Here is a 5,845-nt window from a genome sequence, read left to right as displayed (position 1 = left end):
GGTAGAAGAATAATCCTTAAGAGATTTCTAAAAATCTAGAATGAGGATCAAAATTTTGTGGTTTGTTTTTATTAAGATTTTTTAGTCTCAAAGTTTATGTTGTCACATAGTCACAGAGGGCTTGTACATTTTACACACACACACACACACACATACACACAAGCAATTTATCAGTAAAAAAAAAGAATTTACTAGAGGATCAACTTAAAATCTGTATATTAGTTGGGGAAGGAAATATCTCTATATGCTACAGGGATCAAGAAATACTATAACTAGAGAGCCCAGTTAAAGTGTGTGACAGTGAGAGGTCAAACATAGAAGTAACCATAATTATTCCAGAGACTAGAGCTCTTTGAGAAAAGTGTTGAATCTTGTTCTATGCTCATAAAAGCTTCAAAAAGTGCAAATTTTATGTAATAATACTAATACTATAGAAGTCACAAACTGTCCCTGACATATTAGGAAAAAGCTAACTAATTGTCAGATCACAAAATAGTGACAAGAATTTCAATTTAAGTAATTCTGACTTACTATAAGCATAAGCCAGTTCAGTTACTTACATCATGATACTCAAGGTGTCCCTGAAGAGGAAATTTCCTGACATTCCCTAATAATCTATTTATTTATTTATTTAAAGTTTTGAGTTCCAAATCCTATCTCTCTCTTATTCCCTTCTTCCCTACCCTCCTCCCTCCCTGAGGTGGTTAGCAATCATATATGTTATTCATGTGCAATTATGTAAAACATTACCATATTAGTCATTTTATATAAAAAGACTCAAGTTAAAAAAAAAAAGAAAATGCAAAGTGGCATGCATCAGTCTGTGTTCATTCAATATCAATTCTTTCTCTGGAGGTAGATAGTATGCTTTATCCTTAGTTCTTTGGGATCATCTTGAATGATTGTATTGCTGAGAGTAGTCAAGTCATTCACAATTGCTCATAGAACACTAATGCTGTCACTGTGAAATGTTCTCCTGGTTTTGCTCACTTCACTAGACATCAGTTAATAAAAATCTTTCGAGGCTTTTTCTGAAATCATCCTACTCATCAATTCACACAGCACAATAATATCCCACCATACACATCACAGCTTTTTCAGTCTTTCCTCAGCTGCTGGGTATTCCCTTGATCTCCAATTGTTAGCTACCACAAAGAGTTGCCATAAATATTTTTTGTACATTTTTTTTTTCCTTTTCTCTTTTTCACAGTTACTATTGTGAACTATTTCCCTCCATCTTATTCCCTTCCCCATGATATTTACTCTATTATCTATCTTCTTTTACCCTATCCCTCCTCAAAAGAGATTTGCTTCTGACTGCCCCCTCCCCCACTCTGCCCTCCCTTCTTTTACCCCTCCCTCCTTATCTCCTTCCCCTCCTACTTTCCTGCAAGGTTAGATAATTTACTCCACCCAATTGAGTATGTCTGTTAATCAATCCTTCAGCCAATTCTGAGGAGATTAAGGTCTTTGAGCCAATTCTGATGAGTGTAAGGTTAATTCCTTGCCCTACTCCTCCCATATATTGCCCCCCCCCCCACTTCATAAGCTCTTTCCTGTTTTTTTTACATGGGATTTTGACCCATTCTACCTCTCCTCTTCCCCTTTCCCCAGTTCAGTTCACTCACCCCTCAATTTTACTCTAAAGATGTCATCATGGGGCAGCTAGGTGGCACAATGGAAAAACATCCACATTGGACCCAGGAGGACCCAAGCCCAAATCCAGCCCCAGTAACAAAACAGTCACCCACTGCTCATCCCAGGCATGTAACCAAACTTTGACCACCCCCCCCAAAAAAAGATAAATAAAAAATATATGCTTTACAGATAACATCCCTTCATAATCAATTCCCACCTATATTCTCTGTCTAAATTTATTTCTATCATCTGCCTTAATACTGAGAAAGTTCTTATGAGTTAGGTGTATCATCTTCCCATGTAGGAATATAAACAGTTTAACCTGTTAACATTCCACTTGATTTATTTTTCCTGTTTACCTTTTTATGCTTCTCTGGGGTCTTGTATTTGAAAGTCAAATTTTCTATTCAGTTCAGGCCTGCCTGTGACTGGTTCTTTGTCAGCGTGAACTCAGGGTTGGATTCCACTCCTGCCCTTGCACAGCAGCCACCTCCTGATAACCTCCTAATCTGTCTTTGCCTGAAAAATAATCTCAGCCCATTTTTTGAGGGTTCTGCTGTTCCAGGAATTGTCCTATGGCATTATTTGGAAGTTTTTTTGAGTGATCATGTAGTGAGTTCTGAGGGCTTACTGAATTTCCTCCCATTCCCTAATGATCTAATGGAAGCAAAATCTACTCCATTCTAGGATGTCAATACCATTTGTATGGAAGTTGTAAAGGTAATACAAGGTCCTTGAAAATAGTGATTAAACCCAAGTACTTCTCTATTCATATGGATGAATAGCTTGCCAATAATCTAGACATGTGAAAATAGGTTTTTGACTGACACCATGGTGTAGAACACTAGATTAAGATTAGGGAAAGCTGGATTCCATTGGTGAGTCTACCATTAAATAACCTAAAAATTCTATAAACACTGATCTTGCAAAAGAGCAGTTTTAATTTAAATGTCCACCCATTTTTACTGTGGCCTGTTAAATGTAACCAATCAAATAAAATTTGTCTTTACCTTCTGAGCTTATAAAAATCCTTTCTAAAATCCCCTATCCACAATTCTCCTTTTTTCATGAAATCCTACAGTCAAAAAATTAAAGAGATCTTAGGGTTCAACTATCCTAATAGTTTCATTCTCAAAAGGAGGAAACCATGGATCAGACACTCAATAAGTTTTTGTTTTCTTTTGTTTTGTTTTGGTGAGACAATTGGGGTTAAGTGACTTGCCCAGGGTCACAAAGCTAGTAAGTGTTAAGTATCTGAGGCTGGATTGGAACTCAGGTCCTCCTGAATCCAGGACCAGTGCTCTATCCATTGTGCCATCTAGTGGCCCCAACTTGAAAAGTTTTATATAGGGTCAATGCTAAATTCAAGACTCAAACCCAAATCTTCCATTACTGAATCCAGTTGTTTTACTTTTCCATTCAATTGTACTCCAGAGCTACTGAGAGACAAAAACTTCCTGAAATCACAGAGGAAAGTCTATGTGTTTTGGTCTTTCCTCCACTTTTTTTTTAAACTGATGATTCAACCTCTTTTGACTTCTACCTTACAAGACTTTGAATATTCATTATTCTCTACAATATAATTAACTGAGTTAGACATTAAGGCCTGACAATAAATGGTAAATGATACATTCCAAGTCCAGAGAATGTGTAAATGGAGTCAAATTGTTCACTAACACTAAACCAACTATCAGTATTTGAAAAAATCTATTATCTATACCAGGACTTAAACTTTTTCCACTCACAAACACTTTTCACCCAAGAAATTTTTACATGACCTCAGGTATATTGATATAGAAAAATGGGTAGGTATATATAACCTTTTATTGTTATCAAAATTTTTGTGACCTCATGTAGGGTTACAACCCACAATTTAAGAAGTTTTGATCTGAACTACTGTATGTTAAAAATTCAATGTTTGTTTTTTTTTTCAGAAATAAGGACATATTTCCTTTACTGTAAATCATTTAATCATATCCATAGAAACCCATATTCATTTTGAAGGGGGATATTGGAGGCCATCTAGCTGACCTTTCACTTGTATAAGAATTCTGTCTACAATACTTGACAAATCTTTCCTTCTTTTGAAGAATGTTGACAGCATAAAACAGTATCTTTTGAGATAACTCATTCCAATTTAGAATAGCTTAAATTATAAAGAGAGAACAGATTATGATTTGTTGTTGGGGAAAAGTAGATCAGAGTTATAAACTTTTCAGTCATTTCTAATCAGATCAGTTTTTGTTATGTTCATGGAGCAAAGAAGTATGGTTATGGAAGGTAGAATCAGTACAGATACCACACATTTTTTCTCAGCTCCTTGCTTGTTTGAGGTACAAAATTTCCTAAAGGAATTGCCGTTAGAATATTTGTCACAATAAATGACTTTAAGAACTGAGGGGGAAAAAGTGTATTTCTAAACATAAGTCAGATGACAATTGAACTGTGGAATTTAGAGGAGATAGTAGACGTGAGAGTAGTTCAGAATGCAGACATGTTGAGTACAAATCACTTAACCTTGCTGGGCTTCAGTCTTTTCATTTGCAAAATGAGGGAATTGCACTAGATGTCCTCAAAGTTCCCTTCCAACTTTAAATCTATGATTCGATGACCTTGGCCTGGTATCTTCTACCCTTTGTGAGAAGCCTGCCTAAGGGAAACGAGTTTCATATTTACTGTCTGAAAGAGCTGCTTGAGAGTTCAGGCTGAAATGAACTATAGCCCTCTATTATAGGGGAGAAGTTCATAAATAATAAAATACATTCAACCTCCCCCCCCTCATTAGATGGAAGACTGAGTAGCAGATGTCCTTCAAGATAACCTGACAATTGAAACTGAGGCCCAGTGAGAGACTGAGAGAAATGATGTAAAATGATATAGCTATTCTCCTTCAGGGTAGAAGCATAGGGTAATAAACATAATATCCCTAGTGTATGGCAGAGGACTCTGATTAAAGCTGGGTAAATGAAGACCATTTGGGCCAGAGATATGGCATCCAGGAGGAGTAACAGAGATATGAGCACTGTAGGAATTAAGCTTGTCAGAGAGTAGCTTGATGAAAATTATTGGAAGAAATTGGCAGAAATGCAGCATTGGAGGTGTAAACTAATGAATTACTCCCCTTTTTTGGTGCATGCCCTCATCAGACATATCCCTGGCACTTATGCTACTACATATGTGTGCCCTGGTCATAGGTATTCCCCATATATCATATACCAGTGCTCTATATGTATTTCAACAGTGGAAATCACCAAGCTAGGTTGGATACTTAAAGAGGTGGCTCCCACCTCCACCCCCCCACCCCACCCCCTTTTCTCTGCTCCTTTTGTAGGAGAAGATATTCATCTCTTTAGTCTAGAGGTTTGGTGTGGATTTATATAAATCAATCATAACTATGTTCCTCTCATCTTTCACAAATCATTTTGGGGTTAATTACATTTCCATTGTTGTTCTTTTATGTATATTGTTTCCCTTGTTCTATATAATTCTTCATCAATACATAAAAGTGTTATGTTTGAAAACTAAGGTAAAATATAATACAATAGTTCAAGTATGATTAATTTATTAGTTAAACTAGAAGCAAACAATAAAATTTGTAAAAGGCTTCTCAGAATGATGAAGACCCAGAATGAAGGCCTGACAGGGTCTTTTCTAACAATTAAGATGACTGAACAAAAATAGGTGTTTGTTCTTCTGATTGAAAATTGGGATGACATGTTCAGAATTTAATTTACATTATTTGGACCTCCCCTTCTGAAACCACTTTAACAACACTCAAGGCATGAGTCACAAGACAAAGCTTCCCAGGAAATGAGTAGTCTTAAATTGTTTTACTTGTTTTGGTTTAATCAACTGGAATTTTAGTTGAATGTGTGGTGAATAAGGTTATTAAAAAATAAACAACAACAACACCTTGAATTAGAGAAAAGTGGGTAGTGAGGTTACAAAGGTAGACTATATGAGGGTAAAGATTCACTTTACAATATAATTGCATCGTGAGTGGATATAATTACAAGGCAAAAACAGCTTTTAGGCAAATTTCTCTGAAATTTATGTTAAAGGTAAAGTTACACAGGTAAGGAATTTGGACTTATTCAGCATCAAAAAGCTTGCAAAACTATGCCAGTTTGAACTTGATCTTTTTTTTTTTTAATTTTCTTCATTTATTTAGGATTTTATTTTTACCCTATTACATGTGTTATAAGCC

The sequence above is a fragment of the Dromiciops gliroides genome, chromosome 2, assembly GCF_019393635.1.
Source record: "Dromiciops gliroides isolate mDroGli1 chromosome 2, mDroGli1.pri, whole genome shotgun sequence".
Classification (NCBI taxonomy): domain Eukaryota; kingdom Metazoa; phylum Chordata; class Mammalia; order Microbiotheria; family Microbiotheriidae; genus Dromiciops; species Dromiciops gliroides.
Note: the sequence above shows the minus strand (reverse complement) of the source record.